Raw genomic sequence first — 27897 nt, 5'->3', positions numbered from 1 at the left:
AGAAGAATATGTGTTTATGTGTGCTGGTCAAGGGCATCCTCCGACACTCACAGTCTCAAGGTGCAAAGTTATGGATCATATATATTTCACAATGCCTCTATCTAATGGTTAACATATCCCATAGACACGGTATAGTGAGCTGTTTTCAAGACATATATTCAGAATTATGTTATCTCACATATCTAGATCACACTTCTATATCATAACGTCTTTAGGCAAGGTATATCCATTTATTTCAACATAGCAATGATATGATTCAATAATTTACATGTCATTAGATTTGACAATAGAGACAAAACACTAGCCAAGGAAACTTGAAACATCAAAGTTCATATGTATCTGCCTCCATGTGTAAGTAGGTTGATTGCCCAAAATACAAGTGTGTTTGCTTGTGGGTAAAGTTATCATAGGAATGCTCCCAGGTAAAAAATCCTCATTCATTCCATGAGGTGAGAGACTATCTAGTTTGTCAATCCAGAATAGTTCTCTCTGGTCCAGTTTCTTTGCATGCCTCCTCTTGGTGACCTCTGTACTACCTCTAAGATTTGAAATCTGAATTGTGCAACTGAATATCTCTTTTCTGCATAGTGTCTTGCGACTGGAGAATGAATATTCTTAGTGCGAATATTGCTCTTATGCTCATTGCACCCTTCTTTCATTTTTCTCACATAACGAATTCCACATGGACAACTGATGGCATATATAACCGATTTGGTATCACATGTAGCATAGTCTCTTAACTTGATTTTAACCCCTGTGCTTGGATGTTGTACATATTTCCCCTTGGATACATTATAGCAGCTATTGCAATGTTGGCATGGGAAAGTAGCCAGTTTTTTCATCTGTAAAGTTGTCTGTGTGTTCCTTCCTTTCTGCCTTCACTAATTGCTCTCCTATATTCTTTCCTCTTTTACACACTATTAAAGGTGGTTCTGGAAACGATTGCTGTAGGTTTGGGTCTAATTGTATGATCCTCTAGTTCTTTTTAATGAGTCGAGTAATATGGTGACTTTGGCTTGAATATTTTAGCGTATAGAGGAATGGTATCTCCTTTTTTCCAGTCTTATGTTTTAGTAGGTCTTTGCGGGTAGTAGAGGGGTCCTGGTGACTTTGGATTGAATATTTTAGCAAATAGAGGAATGGTAGCTCCTTTTTTCCAGTCTTATGTTTTAGTAGGTCTTCATGGGTAGTAGAGGTGGTCCTTCGCTTGGCTGCTTCGATTCATCTTTCTGGGTATCCTCTCTCTTTGTAGTTAGCAGAAATCTTCTCCATTTCAATAGTTAACATCGTTTCTTCAGAAATAATACGTTTAGCACAGAGAAATTGACTATAGGGGAGATTATACCTTAGGTGTCTCGGATGGTGACTTAAATAGTGCAAGCTGTTATTCACGTCTGTATGTTTATGGAATACATTCATAGTTATTGTGCCATCCTTCAATTCCACCTCAACATTTAGATAGTGAATTTTGGGTGTTTCCGACCTCCATGGTAAATTTGATACGATTGTTTACAGAGTTAATGTAGTCAAGGAAAGAGTCTAGTTCCTCTCGTCCTCCTTGCCAGATTGCAAAGACATTGTCGATATACCTCATCCAGACCATTAGTTTAGGTCTGCAATGTTGATGTTGTATTATGGATCCCTTTTCAAGATGGTACATGAATATATTCGCATAGGCCTGGGCCATGGCATAGTTATTCATAAGGATCATTTTTGTCAGTTCCAGTACAAATTGCTTAGGTGCTATGCATTTCTCTTCATTCATTAAGGCCCATTCAAGTGCTTCTAGGCCTCCTGCGTGCGGGATAGATGTATAAAGGTTCTGTACATCAAAGGTGACTAAGAGATCTTCCTCAGTGAGGTTGTTCAGGTTTTGGATTATGTTGAGGAAATGTGTAGTGGGCCCTAAAGTATGTGCTTGTCTTCTGCACGATGGGTTGCAGTGCTTGGTCTACGTAAATGGCTAGAGGATCCAAAATGCTGTTGACCATGGCCACTATCAATTTTAAAGAAGGATTTTCAGAAGTCCATAAAAGACTGGTGTAATGGGATGAGTGTTGTTCAGAAAGGTTCTTGTCTTCTCAATAATCCACTTGTTATCAATGGCCTTTTCCAGTGTCGTTCCAATAATAGTCATAATGCTGTGTGTTGGGTCTTCATCTATCGGACTGTAGGTGTTTCTGTCATTGAGGAGCATGAGGCATTGGGCATTATAAAATGTTGTATCCATGATTACCATGGCTCCACCTTTGTCCGTCAGTCTGATGGTGATGGAAGGATCATCCGCAAGGTCTCTTATTATTTGACTCTGGTGTTTCCTGATGTTGTGCTTCCTGGTGCTACTGTAATTGATGTTCTTTAAATGTGTACGCATCTGGGATTCAAAGAGTTTGAAGGTGGTGTTACTCACTTGTGGATCAAATGTGCTCCCCGGTTTGATTTCTAGAAACTCACTTGCCTGTGCTGGGACAAAGGGATGTCGAAGAAGATTTTCAATCTCATTTTCCTAATGAATCTAAACAAATTAGTTATTTCTTCCAAATGGGTGGTATTATGTAATGGAGTAAATGATAGATCAAGGTCCAGTACATCCAACTGACTCTTTGATAGTTGTTTGGAAGATAGATTCACTACTATGTGTTTCCTTGCTTGTTTTTAATCAGAGATTTCTTGACCCCTCTTCTTGTCGAAGATACCCGTGCAGTTGAAGTTGAAGCTGGTTGGGAATCGTGAAAGCTGGTGGTGGGTGGTCCTGTATTGTTCAGCCTGATTTCTGTATTCTCTTCACCACTCGGTGGAGTTTCACTGCTTACTTCACTGTCGTCTTGCCTCGGAGCCCTAGGTTGTGGTCTGTTAGGACGTGTTGGTCTTGTATTCTGGTAGAATACCTGCCAGGAATATACAATATCCTGGGAATAGTCCAAGGTATCTCTTCTAAATTTACGGACCTTACGTTGTACCATCTCCTTCTTGTAGTGGTCTAATGAGTTGTTAATATCTCCCAAGATTTTTTGTAGGTCTTCGCTTGTCTTCAATTTACTTAATACTTGAATCAAATCTTCTACCTCTTGGCTTAGTTTAGATACTGATTTTGAAAGCTCTTCAATGGTCAATAAGATTAAATCTAGTGAACACTTGTTTAGTATCTGCTCCCACCTTTTAACAAAGTCCGGTATATCTTTGCACAGGGTTGGTCGTAGGTAGACTCTCAATCCTCTCGGGATTCTTTGGGCATGGTAATACTGGGTGGCATGAAGTTTTTGTGAGATTTCCCTTCTGATGAGTTTCTCCAGTTGTATGACAATGCGGTCAGGATTGGCAGCTGTTGGAATAGTAGTTTCTAGGTCCTTAATTAGTCCTAAAATCCATGTAACCTCTTCCTCATTAAATGCAAGATTAGTAGCATGCTACATATAGCTGTATCTATACAGTCTGCGGATTCGTCATCATTACGTGGTGACGTAGCTTTCTTAGAAGCGCTGTCATCACGCACACAGTCACTTCCTAGTTACTCATTGCTAAGGCAACTTTTTAAACGCCAGTGTCGCTGAGGGCGCTGCTTTTATGGAGACGGCTGCACAGCATTCAGACGTGAGCGTGGCTCGCATTCTTCCAGATTACTTCATCGTAGACTCGACTGAAGGTAGGACTAGTTCATAAACAGAAACTCTAGTCAGAAATAAGAAAAGCCCCTCTTAGGAGAAACCTGCGCTCAAACAATAATCAGGATTTATTCCAACCTCGTCAACTCCTAAAAAGAGTTGGCAGTACCAACTTTAGTTTCTGGCCCCCAAGGTTTGGAACTCACTGCCACTGTCCATAAAAAATTGTGGATCTATCAGCACTTTTAAAAAGCAACTTAAGACCTGGTTGTTCAACGATGGAACAGAGTAATTCTCACCCGGTTTTCTATTTGGCTAGGAAATCTGCACCCCACTGTCTTCTATGTTTTTTTTTCTGTACTGTACGTCTTTGTGAGCGCTTTGAGGCCTTTGGGCGATTTAGCGCTATACAAAAACAAATATAGATAGATAGATAGATAGATAGATAGATAGATAGATAGATAGATAGATAGATAGATAGATAGATAGATAGAATTATTACACTTCCAACCACAGCCACTCTTAAATACGTTTTATTGCTATTTGATGCAGGTTTTTATGAACATGAAAAGGATGACATTCTAACCTCTGGGTGGATTTATAATGGATTTATAACGGGCACTTCATTCTAACAGAAGCTCTTGAAGCAATACCACAGAGATTAAGGTATACAATCTTTCTAGTCAAATGTGACAAATGACGAATTTTGAGGTCTAGATTTTAAGAGACATTTTTTAACATGCATTACAGGTCCCCCAGAACCCCCTGATTATAAGACATTTTTCAGATTCCCTATTAGGGATTATGAAGACCACCACTTCAGTGTAGTTTCGATGATTTCCTCCTGACACTCATGGCAGGTAAAATGAAGTATATACTTGTAGCCTAAATTACGAATTGACGGGAAAAGAGAGTACATTTTACTGACACTACTTCTTTTGTTATTTGTTCACAGTGAATAGGATTCATATATTATGAAAGTAAAAGCTTGACTGAAATGAAACCCAGCTCCTGAAGAAGGGATAATTGATCCCGAAACACGTTGAGCATTCTTTCCCCCTTTTTTTGTGAATTTGTTTTGTGAACCTTTTTGCGAACTTTCTTTGTGAACTTTCCATTGTATTTGAATTTAGTTTTTGACACTTCTGAATTCGTTTTCTTAACCAATGAATTGTGACCGCTTGATACAGGTGATGATGTTGTAAATCACCAAGCATTATGATGAACAATATAAGATGAATATTGTCCTTCGTTTGCCTTCTACATCTTGACAAAACTGTACTAAGGCTGCCTGTGAACTAGTACAGCATAACCTAACTAACAGTGCCCTTAGTTGTTTACTTTGTCACAAATTTTGATTGATGTGCCTTGCTTCTGTAGTTACAAATCATGATTGATGCACCTCTTCAACTGTGTCTTATTTCTACTTTGCACACTCTCTATCTTCTCTGAATAATGCGCATGACCTGAGGTCTACCATCCTTACTGTCTCGCGATTGTGATGTTACGCTTTTGTGTACACACGTAGCTGTAACAGCTAGCTTTGTCCTTGCCCTTTTCGGCTGCACCTTACCTCTGGGGCGTGACACAAGTTGTTACTCCTTGTGCAGTCTGTTCACACCCTCTTAGGGACCCCACCTGAGACTAGCTGACTTTGCCTGCCACAACTATATCTACTGAACTTACATTCTAGAGTCTTTTTTTACGGCACCTATCTGTGTATGGACTTTAATCTAGGTCTCCACCCCCAAGTATCACCAGATATTTTTGATTGTCATTGCGATAACGCTCGCCATACGTATTGTCTGAACACTCAGCTGCTTTATTTAGATACTCTGCACCTAATCATTGCAGTGCTGCTTAATTAATTGCCCCTACCTGCGCCTGATTTGCAACACACTGGGCCTACCTCCTGAGATTAACCCAGTGGGACTGCCAGAGCAGTGATTATATTACAACCTTAGAGACTAAGTAGCACAGAATCTACAGGACCTTTGCCCTGTGCTACCTGTCCTCTGTCATTTATGGCTGCCTTACAGAAAGTGACCTTAACTATGGCTACTCTCCTACCTTTATTCAATACAATAACACCTACTAGATTTCTGCCCCCACTCATGCCTAATGTACCATTGACCAATTATAACTGTGTAACTGCTAACACTGACCACTGCCCCTTGACTCCAGCACAATGGATCTGTCTCTACGCATCTCTGCCCACACCTAATCTACCTTGCACACTAAGTGTCAGGAATGCTAGACTAGGATCTCGCCTCAATCGTATAAACAGTCTTAATCTGCGCTGCACTCTATCCACTAAGTGTAAACTTGCCCTCACCACCGCCTCCAGTCCAGGTGCTAAGCCTAACCACTCCAACAAACATAAATTGGCTGTAACTAGAACCTTAGCTATTCCAAAACCCACATCTGGTGCACCTTTCATCAAAGGAGCACTCATTAACACAAGATCTCTTATCGCTCATGCTCTAGACATATCTGATCTCATATCCACTATCCATCTTGACTTTCTGGCGATAACGGAAACCTAGTTACACCCAGCTTCAGGGCCTTCCATGTCCCTAGCAATCCCTGAAGACTACACCATTATCAGAGCAGATAGAGATACCGGCAGAGGCGGTGAAGTGGCTTTCATTGCAAAAACCCAACTGGGCCTCAGAGAACTCACCAAACAATGCTTCCCTTCGAGCGAACTTCTTTCAGTTAAATTCCCTTTGTCAGCCTCTCAGACCCTTCTGCTACATCTCATATACCGACCCTCGGGACCAATATCCTCCTTCGAGGAAGACATTACTTTCCTCCTCACTCACACTAAACTGAGCTCCCAAATTATATTATTGGGAGACTTTAATGTAGGTCTTCATGAGGTGAACGAAATCAATGGTACAGCGGTCGAGAATACCATCTCACAGCTATGCTTTGAACATTGTGTCAGCGGCCCAACACACAACAAATGAAGAACCTTGGTTTGGCTAGCAAACTTAAATTGCTCTACCACAATGCTTGTCAATTCACCTTGTGCATGATCAGACCACCACTGCATCTCCTCTACCATACAGGACAGCCTGTGCCCTATTCCAAAGGCCATCCTAGCACTGAAGGTTTCAACTAGAAATAACCAAATTACTGTGGACATTCTTCGGTCTCTACTACATCCTCTTAACCATCCAACTAAAAGATTTGAGAAGGACCCCTGACTACTCATGGAATTGTATAACTATACCCTTCTTCAGGCATGAAACAAAATCGCCCCGTTAAAAACAAGAAAAGTTAAACCAATAGCCCATCTAAACAAGTGGTTCACTCCCTGTTAGGGAAAATTCTCTGTTTAGGCTGAATTTCCTAACCTAGTGAGTACCCCAGCAGCTTTGCTGGATTTCTGGAGTTTGTTTGTTTCTCCTGCCAAGAGTGAGACTCTTTCCCTCCCACTCTTGGACATGATTTATGGGGTTCCTTTGAATGCTGTGTTTCATGGGCTATGGGGTCTTTTACTCCATAGGGTCTCATATGTTTTGCTTATGTGTGTTACACCGCACCCTCCGTGCAGTAACACAGGGGTGTCATAGTGACCCCCCACTGTAGACTCCATACCCTGGGACTGACTACTGTCTCCCACGGCATGTAAAGTCACCATTGGCTTTACTAGTCCCAAATTACTAACAGAACCAGTACAAACCATCATATTGTGGACGTACTGGTAGGGGCAATTCGATTGCCCGTGGGTCTATTATTCGAGGGGGCACTGTCCCGTCCCCCCTCGTCGAGTTTTGGCTGGTGGCAGTGGATACTACTTTTTATATTCAACCGTGAATATATCTCTATGGGATTTTCCCATTGTTTGAGGCTAATACTTTTTAACATAGCCTCTAACATACCGCCAGTTTATTTATTTAATATTAATTCACCGGTTGGTATTTTCTGCCAGAACTCGGTTTTAAAATGGCATTTGTGTTCGCCTCTTTAACTCCAAACCAAAGGTCGAGCTCTTTGTTCCACTTTTTGGCGGGCTTCTCCACAGAAGCCTCCAAAAGTGGTGCCACTCTGTCTGGGTACCACAGGGGGTGTCGGAGGGGGTTTAGGCACCCTGGACTGAGTTACGTTGGTAACTCAAGTCGCACTCTGGTGTGATTGGCCCAAGTGGTGAGCCGGCCGGCTCACCACTTAGCATGTTTGATTGACAGCTAGGCTGAGTGAATGGGGGTGTGCTGCATAAAAGCAGGGCTTTTGGAACTGGAACTTCAGAAGTCGCCACAGGACCTGAAAATCCGACGAGAGAGAAGCTGAGCCGACCTGCTACGACGACACCACCGGTGGAGGTCTGCTGAACCGACTCACCACTTCCCAACGACAGAGGAGATCTCCATGCTGGAGAGTCTTCTTCCCCTGACTGGTGGGCACAACCAGTTTACCTTCTTTTTTCGCATCCCAGGACGTCTTGTGGTCGAATTGCCCATGCCAAGCACCCCGGCAACAGGATAGCCACTTACCACTGGACCGCGAATAAAAGGACCGCTCCCTTTAATTGAGAACTCCGCGGCTGGTTTCTTCCCTGGCAGTGCAACGGACTCCTGCTTTCCTCTCCGACGAGATCCTCTCTTCCCCGGACAAAGCACCTACTTGCACCCGCTGCCAGGAACAACTGCCCCCGCTGGAGTGTTCTCACCATTTCAAGGTACCATGTCCGCCCGGCCTCCATTTCTAAAGATTGCTACAAGGTAATAATAATCCCTTAACCTTCTGGACTGGGCTAGCCGCCTTGACCATCTAACTGGTCCCTTTCTTTTTGGTCCAACTCTTTCTGAACTTTTTGCGAGACTTTTGGGTACTTTGAACCGTGTGACCTTGGACACATTGCAACCGGAGCCTCTTAAAGTGGGTCCGGCCTTGTTAACTTTGACTTTACGGTTTTAACTTGCCTTCTCTCCTACTGTGTTCTTCTGAAAGTGTTGGGATCTGTTTCTATCTTTGCTATGCCTTTCTCTCCCTTTTAAACCGATTGACTAGAGTGCCATCTTCGTTAAGCGCTCACCGCTGTCTGAAAATAAGTGTTGCTTTACTTAAGACTTGTCTAACTAATCGTTGAAGGGAGTGTATATCATTTAGTGACCGTGTTTTTGAACTGCTTGATATTAGTGCCAGTGTGTTTAACTAGATGTGTTTTTAAATAAATAATGATATCTCTTTTACACCAAGCTCTGGTCAGTGTTTGCTTGTTCTACTGTGTTCTTTTGACCTATTGTGAATACTCTGTATACTGCCTAACTCTTCTTGAGGGAAGTCTGACTGCTCAGCCATAGCTACCAAGTGAATCTGTGTGGTACAGACTGCTACCAAGTGGGTTAGCTGCCAAACACCTGTAGTCTTAAATCTTTTGCAGTGATCCCTAAGGGAACTGCACAGGTTTCTGCCTAACACTGCCGACTTAAAAGCCTTGCGCAGAAACAAAAGAATCACCGAAACTAACTGGAAAAAAAACACTGCTGTCCTAAATAAGGACAAATTCACCACTGCTGCTACCACCTACAAAGCAGCCATTTTAAAGACCAAAAGAGAGACCTATAACGCAAGAATACAAAACGCCAAATCAGGTTCAAAAGAGCTATTCACTATCCTCAAGGAATTGGAGACTCCAGTTCCACCTACAGAATCTTGCACTAAAGACGCTTCTTGGTGCGCCAAGATCCAAAAAGCCCTGTTAGAAAAATAGCTCTGCTGCAAACCAAAATAGAGGCAAAAAAGCACAGTCTGACGATGAGCACTAACTTCAACAAGTCTCATGACTTACAGCCCATACCGTGTCATCCATTCCAATTCTTACCAGTCACTACTCAAGAGGTAGAAGACATCATAGCTAGCCAAAAACCCTCTAGATGTCAAGGGGATAGTGACCCAGCTGTGGCTATAAAGGAAGGCGCAAAGGATCTCGCGCCATTCATCACATCGTTGATTAATGCTTCCTTTGAATCTGGTATAGTCCCTGATAATCTTGGGTCATGCCTCGTCTCAAAAAATCTAATCTAGATCTGAATACCCCTACCAACTATAGACCCATAACTACAGTGCCGTTCCTCTTGAAAATTCTTGAGAGAGCGGCATATCTCCAGATACCAAAGCATTTAGAAGACAACAATCTCTTAGGCCTGCGTCAATCTGGATTCAGACCAAGAAATGGTACAGAAACAGCTCTCCTTGATCTAAAAATCCAAATGGATGAATTAAAGGATAAAGGAAACATCACCATCCTACTACTGCTTGACCTCTCAGCGGCTTTTGATTTGGTTGACCACCAGATCCTTACCAAACATCTGATTACAGCAGCCTCGTTCTCTACTAATGCCGCTACCTGGATTCAATCCTTTCCAGCCAATAGGAACATGAGGGTCTTTTCTCCTACAGCATCTGCTGAACCAGTACCAATCTCCTGCGGAGTCCCTCAGGGCTCTTGCGTCTCTCCTACCGTATACAATATTTTTACGAAGCTTCTGTTCGACCACCGCGATGGCTTGGGTGTCACCTACACTAATTATGCGTATGACACCCAAGTCCTTTTCACTCTGATGGGCTACTACGACAAGGATTCTAAAATATTAAACAATATCTATCTTCAGATCCAGGCTTGGATGGCCACCCATGGCCTGTTTCTAAAGGATGATAAGACAGAGCTACTTATCATAGGCTCTCAATCACGACTAAATAAGCTAGATGTACTCTACACATCTTTCTACATCGATGGGAACATCATCAAGGTCTCTAGTGAGGTCAAAACACTAGGTATCTATTTAGACTCCACCCTCTCTCTCACTAGGCAAGTCAATCCAACTGCCTGTAGGACAGCATACACTGCCAAGTTGATTAATGCCGGCAAACCTTATATATCCACCAACAGCTGCATCACGCTTGCCAGAGATCTGATTTTACCCAAGCTCGACTATTGCAACACTCTATAGCTAGGCACCAATGAACGAAATCTAAACAAACTTTAAGTGCTGCAGAATAACGCTCTCAGATCAGCCTTAAATATCCCTCGAACCAACCAGGTGTCAGTAATCAGGCGGGATACACAATGGCTGCCAGGGCGAGACAGAACCTCACTGCGAACACTAGTAATCACTCATAAATGCCTGCCCAACATGGCTCCAAAATACCTAGCTGACAAATGTATCAAGAGCCAATCCACCAAGCCTACCAGATCAAACTATTTACATCGTCTCAACATTCCAAAATACAAATTACAAAAATCAGGTGGATCCAGCTTCCCCGTACTAGCGGCCAAGCTGTGGAACTCTGTGCCCAACATTCTCAGAGCAGAACCACCCTTCTGGTCCTTCAGAAACAGTGCAAAAGCTTAGCTCTTTGCCCAGCAAAACTAAGTTACAATCCCTGCCACTCTGTACTAATTGATCAGTGTGTTTTCCTGTAACTCAGTAGGTCATTGCTTACTATATATTCTCTCTTAGCATATGTGGCCATTGTTCGGAAAACATTTTTTGTGTGATTTATTGCACCCTACCTGTATACCTAATTCTCACTGTGCTCATGCCTCCCACCTGATTCACTGACTTGATATTTAACACAAGTCAACTGCTAAATGTTTTGTTTCTGTAACTGTTTGTAACAAGTCAACTGCTTTCTGTCTTGCTTCTGTAACCATGCAAGTTTAAGCGTCTAGATACCTGAGGGTTAAGTGAGCTCTATAAAAAAATAAACTAAACTACACTAAACTAAATAAAATTAAAGCGGTGCAGAAAATTACTGGGCATGAGTTTGAGCTAGCAGTACCTTTTATGGGTGCTGGATGTGCCTGGAAATGGGCATGAATGGGAGCTAATTGTACCATTTACTGGAAATGTCTCTGTTGGCTAGCTGTGCCAGCTACTGCGCATAAGGGATCTTGATGAATAGTCCCTATTACCCAGCATATGCACAGAACCGCGTTGTGAGCACCTCTTCTTTAAAAGGTACATTTACACTATGGGGGAGTAAGATGAGAAAAGGCAGCTGGTTGAACAATGTCTCGTAATATTCGAATTAAAAGAATGTGATAGCCTATTGTGATTAATTGACTTCTGCCCTGCAGGTGAACAAGGATGAGGAGCAGCTAAAGCGTCCACTCAGCCCCCACAATTCTACAAACCAAGAGCTGACACAATCATAGAGGTAAAATGGGCACAGTTAAGAGATATACCTCCTTCGCTGTTTGGGGTAACATGGGCCGAGGGAAGGCCATCCTCTACAACAGGGGTGTGAATGTGGTTCAGTAGCAACCCAAACAGTAAAGTATAACAGTCAAAAGTAAATGAAGGTCCGATTGAGGTTCTATAAAAATATATAGCCTTTAATTAAACAAATCATATACAATAATAACTAACTAGAAAAACACTTCACAAAACCCACCCTGGAGGAAAGAACACAGAACATGCAAAGATGCAAAGATGACAAGATGCAGCACTCTGAATAATGAATCAGGGCCTTAAGGCAAGTATTAACTACAATGTTTTTTTAAAGGGGTATGTATTGGATGCAAAAAGGAATTCATGCGACCTAACCAGTCTCTAGGCCACAAAGATGGACCAAGGCAGCAGTTAGCAGTCAATAATACTGTTCTTGGTTCTTGGCAGTCCATCAGCGGTGAACTAGACTTCTTGGCACTGTGTGAGAGATTTGAAGATGGGGAGAATGCAAAAGGCAGCACCGGAGGATCCTGGTTGTTGGAATGTGTCGAATGTTTCCTGAAATACGTCTCAAAGCAGTTCAGCAACGGAAACACTAGGCGCCCGGCTCTCTTGACTCTGAGGGGACCTTGAGTGCCAATCCATGGGCGCATCCAGGGGCGCAGGGACAAGATTAGTCCTTTCCTCGTGCTCCAAACAGGGGGAAGGCAGGCACACAACTGCAGGGGTCCTTCAACATAGTGAGGTCCTTTGTACTGCTATGGCTGGCAGAGAGGCATGTCTTCTTCCAGCAGCAGGTCACCCCCAATGTTTACTGGGGATGGATAAGGGGCAGAGCTTGCCTCAGCCTTACACTACCTGTCTTGACCTCACAACTGGAGAACTGATCGTTCAACACGGTCCAAAGAAATTCTTCTTGAATGTTTGAAGTCCAGAGATGAATCAACGAAGGAGTAGAAGACCCCTTCTTTTAAAGGCAAAAGCACTTAGGTGATTGGACTAAAGCTAACCTTCTTAAAGAGTCCAATCCCTGTTCTTGATACAAGTGAGCTTTGCCTTCTGACATCACACCCAAAGTGCTTTGTTCTAAAGGAGATCAAAAGGACTGGAAGGAAAGATAGAGGCAGAGATAAACAAAATGGGAGAACCTGCCTCGAACTGTAAAGTGCTCCATCGGTCTACACTAATCTCACCCGTTCCCATCTCAACAGAATAAAAGGCCTTAAGAAATGCAGCACCCTAGTGTGAGGCCAAACCTTTTGTGAAAGGGTGTGCCCTTTAATTACTTTTCCCAGTCCAGCTTCCTGTGGAGTGACTGTCTCTCTGGGAAGGGTGTAACCTGCCCTCACAAAGGAAGTAAAAGAGGCTATCCACCAGGTGACCTTCCTGCCAGCAGTGGCAAGGCCCATCCTGTCTGGGGAGAATACATATATTCCTTCCAGAGTGCGCTGGGCTGAGAGGGCTGACACATGTGTGATACCAAAATGCTGTGGCTTGTAATAATACCATCCACCATACCATAACTCAGGAATGGCTTATCTTTAAAGATTTCCCTGCCACCAAGAAGGTGATAGACTCATAACTATAGGGTATGGTACTGGGGTGCATGCCTTAATTGCAGCGCCTGCGCTGCAGAGACCTGCCTGTCACAGCGGCTATCAAATAGTTACCTGTGACCTCTGAACCTGCTCTGTGCCACTGGTAGAGCAGGCGCTGCAGATCACGATACTGATGCAGCAGGGCACAGGCGCACATTCATCTTTTGCCATGGAGCATATGAAAGGGGAATCTGATTGGCAGATTACCCTTCCAGAGATGGAATTACCTGTATCATTTTATTAAATTAATAAAAATCAAAAAAGCCTGGTCTTCTTCTACACATTTGCCATGTGGCAATTAAAGTTCAAACTACAGCATGGACTGTGGGAGCTAGTAAAAATAATGCTCTGTTTGTGCATTCCTTGTTTTACAGGGACCCATGCGGCAGGTCAACTCATATGTGGTTTAGGTCTACCATGTAATGAAATCTTGGCTACCACAATCAGATCAGACCAATCAGAAGAGGAGGAGAAGTGCATGCCGAATAACCTGGTAAACCTGTAGAAAATGCGATTTATTTGCAGCTCACATTTTAATAGGACTTTGTTCAACCTTCTCGCATGATTTTACCAGAAACTATCACAAGAGCCCAATGGGTACTTTACATAAAATAGGCATACACCAGGCTTATTAAGCAGATGCAGTGCATGTGTTTACCAAAGGTCTTAGGAATACGAAAATGTAATGTGCCATTAAACAAGGTCTGCCTTGGAAACTTTTAAAAATATTTTCTGGTGATGTTTAGCTTTTCATAGTGTCAGAATCATAATTTAAGCAACGGAGAGTTTGGCGCTATAATGCAAATGCAATTATGCAATAATTCCCATGGTGGCTGTCCAAATCGGCAAGCCAATTTATAGTCTGAGCAAAGTAAAGGCATTTAATACGGACATTGGTGTCATTACCAACCACTATGGTCCAACGCCATGGGCAATAGAATCTTTAGTACCCTGACCAATGGCTTTTCCTTTCATTTCTGCAAAAATCTAGGACAGAATTGGTACTTCATATGGATAAAGGCCTTTGTGGGCCAATTTAGAGGCTCTACCCATCTCCACAATCCTGGGATTTTCATATGTTCATGCACCACATAGCCCCATTGAATACAGCGAGATTATGGATTGAGGACAGTGAGCACAAGATGTCTTACCTCAGTGTTGAGCTGCAGTGAAATGAAAACGCTACATTTAAACTGCACATGGAATGGTACAGATGTCTCCTGCCATGAGTGAAGGGGTGAAGGTTGGGGTGACGATCAGATAAGAGCACAGGCCCCTGTCTCAAGTTGCTGGTGTGAGCATTAAAAGATCTCAGGAATACATCCATCATAAAACATAGTGGGAGAGAGAGCAGAATAAGGAAGGATGTTTTCTGCAAAATTGCAGGCTGGTCCACTTCATGGGGAAAGGGAAAGACAACATGCTAGACCACATGTTAAAATGGGGAGAGTCACCTAAGGTGGTGAGGAGAAAAGGGGTGAACATCGAGCTGTGGAAAGCAATGAAGTAGGAAGGTGCACTTTTGGTGTAAGCATAGAAGGAATGATATGGTGAATAATGCAAAAATATATTAGGTCTATCCTAGGGAGAGGATTGTACAAAAACATGAGAGAAAAAAGAAAGGAAACAAAATGAGAAATAAATGAATGAAAGAATGAGTCTGGCAAAGGATGAAATGTGAGGGCTGCATAACAGATTAATAGGGCAAATAGGGAACGAAAACTTGATTGAAGTCTGAGCGCAGGTTATCGGTGGATGAGCACAAGTTACGAGAATATAGTAGGCAAAAAAAGATTGGACTAGCCCCTTGAAAGCCTGGTTCAAAAGGCAGAGCACAGGTGGAATGTGTGCCCTGTAATCATCACCGCCTACTGCAAACTATGGACTGGATTTAAAGGTTGCCAGACAAAGACTACCGGCTTCCTGTAGCAGTTCATGGAGTCCCACCTGATTTAGGAGCAAGCTACCAGAGGCAGATTTGGTGATGACTCCACCCCCTTTGAGCCACTGCCTGCTTACAACCACTTAAAGAGATAACAAGTTAAAGTTTGGTAGTGGGGCTGCCAGGTACCGAAAGCTTTGGGCTGGCGATAGCTGCTCTCAAGTTTCCCTCGCTGTGCCCAAAGAATTCCAGGGGAGACCCCAACTGACGGCACATGGACGGCCAGCCTGGGAGCTATCCCTGTCACTTCCCAGAGTCCAGGCATGAGTGCAGAAAGGGGGTTATCCCTGACAGCCCACCTGCCTATGTAGGTGACAAACTCTCCCAATAGCCTGACTGCTGCTTTTCGGCTGCCTTTGGTGGCATGGTGGCTGTGAGCCTCCGTCTAGACTTGATGGAGACACTGCTTTCACCAGGTCTTAAATCAAGGCCTATGTGTGCAACCTTGAATTCAGTTATATTTAGAGGGCAACAGATGACTGGGGCAATGATAACAGCTGTCAATACTGAGTCGTATATAGACTGCTAAATGAAAGCATGCTGTGATTTCCATTGAAGATCACTCATTTGTTTGCACGAATTAAATACATTTCAGATAGACAGGCAGGGTAGTAAAAGAAGTTAAACTATGAAAACTTAGACTATATCGGAGACAAAAGGGACTCATACACATTGTGGACGATATAGGATGGAGCCTTGAGAAAGACCTTCACGGTCGAAACACATGCCGATTCAAACTTCATACAAACAGCATCACTAAAAAAGATGTTTGGATTACAATGTAACCAGCACTGTCAACATTATTAGCTAAAACATGATCTATACGCATATCTGAAGCACTAGGACTTCCTGTAACTATGAGTTGTCCTCTGATATTTATTTGTGTATATTATGTTGTTATGTTTTGTTGCTTGATTGTTTATTTAAACAAATTGTTTATTTATCTAAAGAATCTGAGGCACTATTTCCTGAGGCGGCGGGCCGAACCTGCTGGTAACAGCCGGCCAGCCAAGTTAAGGGCTCTAGCGAAGCAAGTGTCCCTTAATAATGGAGGTAGTGGTGTTATCTGCATTATCTCCCGTGAACCTGCAGCACAGGTGCTAAGGGCTTACACAATGGAAAAAAGGAAACGTTAACTTACCTTGTATCCTGCAATGTCACATAGGTGACAGGGAGTCCCTTTTCAGTGCTGGTTACAGTGAAATAAGGTAAGTTTGTTTTTCCCTTTAAAAAGAAATGTGTGATCCTTTAGTATCTCTGCTGCTGGGGTGCGGGTGGTAAAGATGACGTAGGTGCTTGGGGGAGAATGTAAGGAAACTGAGTTACAGGGCGAAGGGTGCACAGCACTCAAGAAACTCAGAACGAGGCTTCCACCTGTGAATGCATCCCATATTCTGAGTTTCCCGATTGGCTTGCGGCCTGCCGCACATTGATAATTAAGCAATAAATCCCGAGCTGGGGGGCCATTACCGTGTCCGGTAATGCCCCGGGCCATATTAACATGCCTGAGCGAAGCAAGGCCTTAACATAGCCATGAGGCATTACCAGATGTGTTAATGGCCCCCCAGCGAGGGGTTTATTTCTATTAGTAGCCCGGCACGTTGTACCAGGATACTTTTGCACCCGGCTACCTAAGGGTTTGGCGCGCATTACCAAATAAATAAACAAACAAACAAACTAATAGTGTTTAAGTTGTGAAACAACAGATTCGTCATTTCGCAACTTTAAAAACAAAAAAAGATGGATCAGGGAGAAGGGACTTAACATAGTGCCTTTTCTCTTTCCATGTTGGACATTCGGATGTCAGAGCTGCGCTGGGAACACTACTGTTGCCGGTGCTGGCAACCAACAAGGAGGTGGAAGGTAAGTGGGGAGGAAGTCGGGCCGAAATGTGTGGAAATGCGGGATGGGAGTGGAGGATGGGACACAGGGGTGCAGGGAAAGGATAAAGGCAGCAAGCCGGAGGGGGAAGATGGCGGCCTCCCATTCTGGGGACCATGCAGTAAAACCACTGCTCCAAGCATCCTCATTGGCTGAGAGGCCACCATAGCCCCCTCCGGGGTACTAATGTTTCTTATAGCCTGCAGAGTTACAATCATCCAATAATTCTAACCCATTGTTCTTTTCACTGCTGTTCAATCAAGTTGAATTCTTCTGCTCGTCAGAATTGTGCTAAAATAGTTTGTAGAGTTGCCTCCGTTGCAGACTTGCTTTACAGATGTCTTGATAAGATGGTTGAAAATAGATTTGAGAAAATGATTCACTTCCTTAACCTATATTTTTACAGCCTAACATGTCAGATTTTAAAACGTTTCTTTGTAAAATGAGCATATTAGTGAAGTAGAAACTAACCCAATTGGAAAGTGTACGGTTAATATGACCGTGTGGGTTAAAAACAGCCGGTTTCCACCAAAACAAATTCCCTTGCAGAGCCCCTAGCATGTGACTCATGATAACGACGTGGAAAGGCATGGATTGAATCATGGGGTATTCGGAGGCAACAGGCTTTCTTCAGGAACCCCGACTGTACGTTGTGTGCATTTGCATCTAATGAGTTCTACTTTCAGGATGTTCAGCTGGTGTTACTAACCATGTATTGTCTGAGGCGGTATTGATTGTTTTATGTTCGCCATGTTTATTGTAAAACTCAATAAATACATTTTCATTATAATTTAGAATCTAGTTCTGGTATTAGTTTGACCGAAATCGCAACCAGACTAAAAATTGTTTTTTTACAGTTTACAGTTTGATTTTTCCAATAAAACACGTATTCGTCCAAAACCCACACATCTCACCAGGCTTGTGTTCCCCTGGCTCTGGGGATGGCGGTGAACTGGATGGACCCCGGCTGGCCCATAAGACTGGGGGTCTCCAAACAACACTTTAAGATGAGAAGCAGCACCCTCGAGACAGATGGGGATGCAGATTCGTACTCTTACACCAACTAATAATGGCAACTCAATAGTTTGGCAAAGGGAGTCTGTTTAATGACAAGTACAAAAAATGGGGAGTTCAATGAACATCAGCAACCGCTGAATCTTCCTTCTCGCTTAAACTATTTCAGAAAAAAACACAATATTTATACCAAAAACTCATCATCATTGACGCGAGAACTTAAAAACCTAACATGCAACGTGATTGGTTATAGGAAGGTAACTTTAACATAGGTACTATATCTGTATACGGTAACGGGGAGAGGCGATTGGATAATCAATGTCAGGTTGGGCAACTAAGCCCTTCCTTCGAAATGGCCACTATAAACGTCACTAAAAGTATGATGTCTCATTGGTTCTACTAACTATAGGACCCTAGATTACACGGTCCACTATGATTGGATTGGCATCAATGCCACTCATACCTTTCCACTTGCGCTTAGCAGCATGCAGAATATCCAGCCAGGTGCAAGGAGTTGGTCTACACCCCACCTTCCCTAGTCATGTGTCAATTATTTCTTTGGAGTTTGGCCTCAAATCTGCTCTTGGTCTAAGAAAATTAAGGAGTATGGGTATAGCAGGGGTCCATGCGTAGGTGTGAAAGTCTCATCCCTTCCTGCCTGCCATGTCACGTGATTCAGACACCATGAAAAAGACCTCTTCTTCATTTTCGTGTATTTGATTTAATTCTGCCAGTCTTCTACCATCTGTGGCTTATCTTGATCTTTCTGAACAGGATACTCTGTTATTTTTCTCTTTAATTGTATCCACTGTTGGCCTAATCCAGCCCGATATGACCTTGGCTTCTTGGCATGGTTACTTTCAGCTGGGTTTCTCTCCTCTTAATTCTCGATTTGTTTGCTGCAGCACTCTTCTCTTGAGAACTTTAGTAACCTTAGTTCAATTCTGCTCATGTGCGCAGTTGATTTACACTCATCTATAAAATGCTTTGAAGTAGATATATGTATAGTTGGTGCTTGCCGCAATCTCTTTTACTACTAAGCATAAGCAAGCTTCCCGATTTCTTTGCTTCTTTCGGTTTCTTGCATCTGTACATGTTTAAACTAACTTAATATCTTCATCGTGCATATGGCATAAGTTTCTGCGTCTTGACATCAATTTCTTCATCTTATGATCAGGATGTCACTTATCCATGGTATCTCATCTCTTGTCAGTATTTTCAGGTCATTATATCTTCTATATGTGCGTCCGTCCGATTTCTCACGACATCACCATTCGTCTTGCTTTAGTATCTACGTGGCTTCTTCGGGTATTACATTCTGACAACCGTCATTATATCTTGCCTGTAGATATGGTTTTCGCAATGGGTACCTTACTGTCCAGATTTTCTTAGGTGTCGGTACTTCAATAGGTGCTGTTATTCTAATAGACACTGGGCATAGCCCTAATGCAGCTCTCTGCTGGTTTATCTGTTCTCCATACATCATATATTTTGGCGTGAACGTACCTGGCACTTTAAAGGGGGTGGCTGGAGTGCGGATGATACTTGGCACTTACTCTTCACTCCCCCCTCTGACCGATTCATCAACCACTCTCACTTCTTTCTTTGCACTCACTTTCCTGTCATCCTCGGGATCTAGACATCTAGGTCTGCAGAAATGTTCCTTTGGGGTCCATATCTTTATGACTCCCTTCAAACATCCTTCTGTTCTTACGTCCATGTCATTAGTTGACATTCACTTGGATTGCAATAGATCAATTTTCCCACATATTTTCTATGTTTCTTCGGATACAGAAACTTTGTTCCTTCTGGTGCATAAATGCTGGCCTTCACAAAGTCTCTTATTTCTTCATCAGTCAGGTCTTGGGCTTCCATCCTGACGCAACGTCAATCATGATTTTCATCCCTATGGCCTTTTTCGCAGTTTACTGGCAATGGGAGATTATTATCTTGATAACACAGAATCCAAGCAATATCTTCACCAACAGGGCTCCTAGGAACTTGAATGTGTCTGCCATCCATTGTGGAACCCATGAAAACAGCGATCTAAATCAACTGTCATCATCAACTTCGTCAACTTCATCAATCATCTGGTTCTGTATTTTTGTCAGCATACCTATGGCTTCTATTAAGGTTCCATTTTCGTCGTTGTGTGACGGTATAAATGTGCAACATGATTCTCCAATTTTTGCACAAACACCTCCCTCCATAGCTGTGATCATGTCTCGGACATATCTGTTCTGGAGAGTCATTAGTCGAATCGCTCTTAACTCTTCCTTGATTGCACTGAATCCCTTTATGGTTGTGTTGATGGTCTGCAGTAACTCCCATCTTGTTATATGCAACCATTTAGTATTTGCTCCAACTTGAACTCTTGCCATCAAGATCAAGGTGAATACTGAAGAAGTCTGACTGAACAGTCTATGCTCATATGGGATAGCATCAAAGGGTTTTATTGATTTGGCAGAGAAGTAGTTTTCTCTTTTCATCCTCGTTGTCAGTTCCACAGATTTCTTCTTACTCAGGTGAGCATCTGTGAGGAATAGGGGCTGGCATTGACAGGGAGTGGCAAAGTTTGCCTATGGAACTAGAGGCTAACTGAAACTACAACTCCCAGCACACTTTGGGGCTGAGTGTAGTCCAAGTTACGCGCGCATGACCAGCTGCATTGGATTAGGGCAGCCTTAAAGCTGGGAACGGCACGCAATCAGGTGTTGCTTATTGTTGTTCTTGGGTGCGGTTTGAATGCAGGACAGCGTGTTTTTCCCCAGAGAATAAACCTTGACCATTGCAGTGCCTAGCGAGGCACAAAAGAGGACCGGCAGGCGGCATTTGTTCACGGCGTTCTCGACGTGCACGGAGCAGGAGCAGCCAGACTGGCGGACAGCGTGCAGCGGGTTCTTCGGACACGGAGAAGAAACGGCTCAGCTGCCGGCTGATCAAGGCGTGCTACATTTCCTCCGAGAAGTCCTGCGGGGCTTCTCGGAGTTCAGATAAGTGCCCGTGCTATTGTGGGGTGGGGTGTGTTTCACTCTGCTATTTCAGTATGCTCTTTTTCACGGAAGCCATAAGAACAAAATGCTATGCAACTAGGATGTGACGCTTTACACTTATGTGGGTGACCGTGAACATTCTGTTTCATGAATCTAGGATTCAATAGCGAGTGCTCCTAACTGGTTATACCATGCTATGAAATCCTTACCAGCTCAGTCTTTGCAGGGGGTGAAGTGCGGGGTTTATGTGTTGCTTAAGGTTGCCTAATTTGGTTTCTATGTTGCTTCAAGCTTGCCCAGTGGGCCGTGTGTGTTTGTTCTTCATATATGGGCATGAAGTCCATGGTTTGTGCCATACCGCTTGCTATCTCAATTGTTTGTCCATGCTATATGTTCACACGTAGTAAGGTGTGTCCAGTATGTACCAGTATTAAGGTATCAGTGTGATGGTGTCAGGTGGTTGGTCAGGGATTGAGTCTCATCAGGTTCTATAAGTTCAGGCAGGTTTTAGATAGGGAGGGTTCTTTCCCGGTGCTTCCCTTTACCTATCCAAACTAGGAGATTCCCTAATCCTCTATCTGGTGTTCCTCATTCCCTTACCCCATTCACATCCTCTTCCTAACTCCTCTTCCCCCCATTGTCTGCCACGTGGTGTCCTGTGGAACTCATATCAGGCACCTGTGCCAACCACGGTGGGAGGGTCGGGGGAGAGTGTCAATTCTCTCCTTCATTATTGTGTACTTTTGACATAATAAGCCACCCCAATATCGGGATACTTACAACCACCCAAGCCAAATGGAAGTGACTCCTCCGCCTTTGGCCAATGTGCTAAAGGCCCTTCAAGATATTCAGTTGGAATTAGTACATGTCCGTCAAGAGTCTGATCATTTGAAAAAACAGGTACAGGGTTTAGTGGCGCAGCGAACACCCTTGGAAGCTGCTAGTGGGTCTACGAACAGGGAACAATCCACAAGTCAAAACTCCACAGTCATTGTGCAACCCCCCTGCAGTGTACCGTTAGCGGCACCTGAACGGTTTTCGGGGGATCCCCGAAAGCATACGATGTTTCTTACTCAATGTAGATAACATTTTCTGTGTAAACCCACATCTTTTGATACTACTCAGGCATGAACGGCATTTGTGATATCTTATTTAACGGGAGATGCAGCGGCCTGGGCAAAGCCGTTGGTGCAAAAGGACGACCCTTTGTTGTATAATTGGGATGGGGTCTTAGTGGAATTTGGTAGGCTATTTGACCGGCGGGAGGTGTCATTGGCACAAGATAAGGAGTTGTTGGGGTTGAAACAGGGCAATCGGGACTTAGTAACTTATGTGACCCAATTTAATAGATTGGTAATTGAAATGGAGTGACCAGTGGAAGTGATTGGAAGTGTCAGAGGACCCCTATTAGCAGTAGAAAAGGAGCAGCGTAAAAGTAACAACTTGTGTTTGTACTGTGGGCAGGCAGGACACTTTATACGCACTTGTCCTAATACTCCCCAGAAGAGTGTGGGAGGCAAAAAGAACAAAAAGGAAGCGGGAAAAGAGATGGGCCGGCCTTAGGGGGAACACAGGTGTCAGGCCCGAGTGAGTTAAGGTTCCCTAGATGGATAGCTAACACGGTTGGAAACAAAACTTCGCACTTGTATATATTGGTGACCTTTTGTTTTGCTTTGTCTAAGCAGGAGGTATTGGCAATGGTTGATTCGGGTGCAACAGGACATTTTGTGGATATTGCCTTGGCGGCACAGTTAGGACTACCAATACAAGATAAGGAACGGGTTGAAGGAGTGCAGTCAGTAGATGGGTCCCCGTTAGTATCAGGGCTGATTAGACAGCAAACACACAAATTGGAGATGGTGTGCACATCAGGTCACAGAGAGGAAATTACGTTTGACTTGATAGCAGCACCACAGTTTGGTTTGATTTTGGGAATGCCCTGGTCGACAAAGCATAATCCTAGGATAGATTGGGAGAAGCAAATGGTGTGGTTTGAGGAACGGAGATGTCAGGAGCATATGACACCGGAGGAAGGACCTGCAGTATGGTTGGCAAAGAAGAGATTAAGAGACCCAGTGGTGGGAGCAGTGCAATCAGGGATTCCCACCCAATATATGGAGTTTTCAAAAGTCTTTGACAAGGGAGGAGGAGAACGATTACCCCCGCATCGTCCCTATGATTGTGTTATTGAATTAGAGGAGGGGGTAAAATTGCCATGCAGTCGAATATATGCTCTCACAGAAACTGAAAATAAATATCTAAGAGAATATTTAGATGAGATGTTGGCGAAAGGGTTTATTAGACACTCTACGTCCCCAGTCAAATCCCCTTTATTTTTTGTTCCAAAAAAAGAAGCCACTTTACGGACATGCATAGATTATCGTGCATTAAATAAGGTTACGGTCAAGAATAGGTTTTCATTGCCTTTGATTTTGGTCCTGTTGGATCAAGTACGGTCCGCCCAGATTTACACAAAGTTTGATTTGAGAGGAGCTTATCATTTGATGAGAGTGAAAGAGGGGGATGAGTGGAAAATGGCTTTCTGGACTAAGTTTGGTTTATTTGAGTACCTTGTGATGCCGTTTGATTTATGTAATGCTCCTGCGGCTTTTCAGTTCTTCATACAAGAAGTATTGTGAGAATGTATTGACATTTTCGTTATCGTCTACATTGACGACATTCTGATTTATTCAGATTCACCAGAACAGCATGTAAAACATGTAAGGGCAGTGTTACAACGTTTACAGGAATATCAATTGTGTGTGAAATTTGATAAATGTGTGATCCATGTGAGGCAGGATGAGTTTCTAGGATTTATTCTGACACCCTCAGGTGTGGTTATGGATCCTAAGAAGGTACGGGCAGTTATGGACTGGCCGTCACCCCAGTGCATTAAGGATATACAATCCTTCTTAGGATTCGCCAATTTTTATCGGAGATTTATCAGCAACATTTCTAAAATAGTCACTCCCATCACACAATTGCTTAGGAAGGCGGTGAGTTTTGTGTGGAGTCCAGAGGCTGAAAAGGCTTTTAAGGAACTGAAAGGAGCCTTTACCACGGCTCCAGTGTTACGACACCCAGAAACGGAGAAAGTTTTTCAGGTGGAGACTGACGCTAGTAATGTGGCGATAGGAGCCATATTATCTCAGAAGGATGAGGAAGGAGTGTGGCATTCGGTGGCCTTTTTCTCAAGGAAATTAACTGGTTGTGAGCAAAATTACTCCATAACGGACAAGGAATTTCTGGCCATTAGGGCAGCTTTTTTGGAGTGGAGGCATTATTTATTGGGGGCAAGACATCAGGTGGTAGTGGTAACGGATCATAAGAACTTGCAATATTTCAAAACCGCCCAAACTTTGAGTCAGAGACAGCTACGGCGGTCCGAGTACTTTAATGAATTTGATTTTGTGGTAACATACAGGCCTGGCAGTAAAAATGGGAGAGTGGATGCATTATCCAGGCAGCAAAATACAGACAGTTTGATAGGGGAAGTTAAGACCATTATCTCCCCAGAGAGAGTCTTTGGTGCAGTTACTACATGACTAATTGATCAAATCAAAAGTTCTTGTCAACCAGCCAACTTCAGAAGTGGAAGGACAGTCATCCAACACAAACTGTGCGGGAGGGGATGCCTTACCATCAGGGACATTTGTAGTTACCAACCAAAGGGTTACAGGAAAAGGATTTATATTGGTGCCATAAGTCTCCCTTGGCAGGACATGCAGGTCAAAGAAAGATGCAAGTCATGTTGGAAAAATATTTTTGGTGGCCTACCTTGAGACAAGATGTGCAGAAGTATGTGTTACAGTGTGAAAATTGTGTGCGTAACAAGGCTGATCATGTTAAAAATAGAGGACTACTACAGGCATTGCCAACTCCCGAAAGAGTATGGTCAAACATTTCCATGGATTTTATTACAGATAATCAGTACGACACTATTTGGGTGGTAGTAGATTTTTTGTCTAAACAAGCTCATTTTATTCCATATGTTGGAATTCCAGGGGCCAGCAACTTGGCGGAATTATTTCTCCAACATGTGGTGAGATTGCATGGTTTACTGAAGAGTATTGTTTCAGACAGAGGCTCACAGTTTACATCTACATTTTGGCGTGCTTTCTGTCAGATGCTGGGAATCAGCTGTGCTCTTTCTACTAGATATCACCCCCAAACTGATGGCCAGATGGAAAGAGTGAACCAGACTTTGGAACAATATTCGAGAGGGTATTTGGGGGATGGCAGAGACTCATGGGTACCGGCATTGTGGTTGGCTGAGTTTACATACAATAATACTTTTCACAGTTCCTTGGGTATGACACCCAATGAATGTTTGTATGGGCATGAACAAAACATGATACCTGAACAAATTCCAGAGATGGCTACTATGTCAGTACTACAGGAGCGTAAATAGTTGCTTCTTGAAGTCAGATAGAGGGCACGCGAAAATTTGGAGAGAGCAAAGGAAGCATATAAGAAGCATGCCGATAAACATCGGCAAGAGAGTCCCCGGTACCAAATTGGGGATCGTGTTTTGTTATCCACCAGAAATGTATCCTTGGTGGGATCACGTAAATGTATGCCCAGATTTATTGGTCCTTATGAGATTATTTGTTGTGTATCAGATACTGCGATGAAATTGCGTTTGCCAAAGACGTTACCGGTACATCCGGTATTTCATGTATCTTTACTTAAACCTGCAGCTCCCGGAATAAAGACCAAACAACCACTGCCTCTGGTGAAAGAAGGACAATTGGAATACGAGGTGAAATGCATTTTGGATGCCAAGAGGAAAAAACAACAGTTATGGTATTTCATTGAGTGGGTAGGTTATGGACCAGAAGATTGTTCATGGGAGCCGGCAGAAGCAGTGCATGCCCCCAGGTTGGTCAAACAATTTCATTTGAGATATCTGACAAACCCGGGTCCTGGGAAGAGGAGGTAATGTGAGGAATAGGGGCTGGCATCGACGGGGAGTGGCAAAGTTTGCCTATGGAACTGGAGGCTAACTGAAACTACAACTCCCAGCACACCTTGGGGCTGATTGTAGTCCAAGTTACGCGCGCGTGACCAGCTGCATTGGATTAGGGCAGCCTTAAAGCTGGGAACGGCACGCAATCAGGTGTTGCTTATTGTTGTTCTTGGGTGCGGTTTGAATGCAGGACGGCATGTTTTTCCCCGGAGAATGAACCTTGACCATTGCAGTGCCTAGCGAGGCACAAAAGAGGAACAGCAGGCGGCATTTGTTCATGGCGCTCTCGCTGTGCACGGAACAGGAGCAGCCAGACTGGCAGACAGCATGCGGCGGGTTCTCCGGACACAGAGAAGAAACGGCTCAGCTGCCGGCTGATCAAGGCGTGCTACATTTCCTCTGAGAAGTCCTGCGGGGCTTCTCGGAGTTCAGATACGTGCTGTGCTATTGTGGGCTGGGGTGTGTTTCACTCTGCTATTTCAGTATGCTTGTTTCACGGAAGCCATAAGAACAAAATGCTATGCAACTAGGATGTGACTCTTTACACTTATGTGGGTGACCGTGAACATTCTGTTTCATGAATCTAGGATTCAATAGCGAGTGCTGCTAACTCGTTATACCATGCTATGAAATCCTTACCAGCTCAGTCTTTGCAGGGGGTGAAGTGCAGGGTGTATGTGTTGCTTAAGGTTGCCCAATTGGGTTTCTATGTTGCTTCAAGCTTGCCCAGTGGGCCATGTGTGTTTGTTCTTCATATATGGGCATGAAGTCCATGGTTTGTGCCATACCGCTTGCTATCACAATTGTTTGTCCATGCTATATGTTCACACGTAGTAAGGTGTGTCCAGTATGTACCAGTATTAAGGTATCAGTGTGATGGTGTCAGGAGGTTGGTCAGGGATTGAGTCTCATCAATTTCTATAAGTTCAGGCAGGTTTTAGATAGGGATGGTTCTTTCCCGGTGCTTCCCTTTTCCTATCCAAACTAGGAGATTCCCTAATCCTCTATCCGGTGTTCCTCATTCCCTTACCCCATCCACAACCTCTCCCTAACTCCTCTTCCCCCCATTGTCTGCCAGGTGGTGTCCTTTGGAACTCATATCAGGCACCTGTACCAACCACGATGGGAGGGTCGAATTCATTTGGCTTCTGTGGTTCGGGGGAGAGTGTCGATTCTCTCCTCCATTATTGTGTACTTTTGACAGCATCTGCTTTCAGGAAACTGTCAATATTCATATCATTTTTTGGAATCACCAACGCTAGAACATGGACATTCACCAATGTGCATAAACCTCCCCAATTCTTCGGCAATCTGATATATGCTTTGGATCCACATGCCCAATAATGATCCATGATCACTGCAGTACCATGAACCATTCTTGGAGCGTAAAAGACTTGGCCACAATTCCGATTCTCTCCCATTTTCCTTGTGCCATTATTCCTGGAGCAGAATTTTGGACTCTCCAATGGCACTAGCTGCAAGGGTCCTCCTCTGTCCTCAACCAATGTCAATAGTTTAGCAAGCTTTGGCCACAATAGCTTGCATCCATTCTGTACTATGTCAATCGTAGCCTGGTAACGCCCAGTCACTACCCATGCTCTGCAGATCACTACTCTTTTCTCCCATCCTTCTGGTGAAAGTACTGTTCCCCAGATTTGCATTTGACCTCTGTTCTTCCATCTTCGAGCTTCTTCTTGAGATTTTCCTGCAAC

This window comes from Ambystoma mexicanum, chromosome 4p, assembly GCF_040938575.1.
Source record: "Ambystoma mexicanum isolate Mex_15411 chromosome 4p, UKY_AmexF1_1, whole genome shotgun sequence".
NCBI classification, from domain to species: domain Eukaryota; kingdom Metazoa; phylum Chordata; class Amphibia; order Caudata; family Ambystomatidae; genus Ambystoma; species Ambystoma mexicanum.
The sequence above is the reverse complement of the archived record's forward strand: the minus strand, read 5'-3'. Positions refer to the sequence as shown.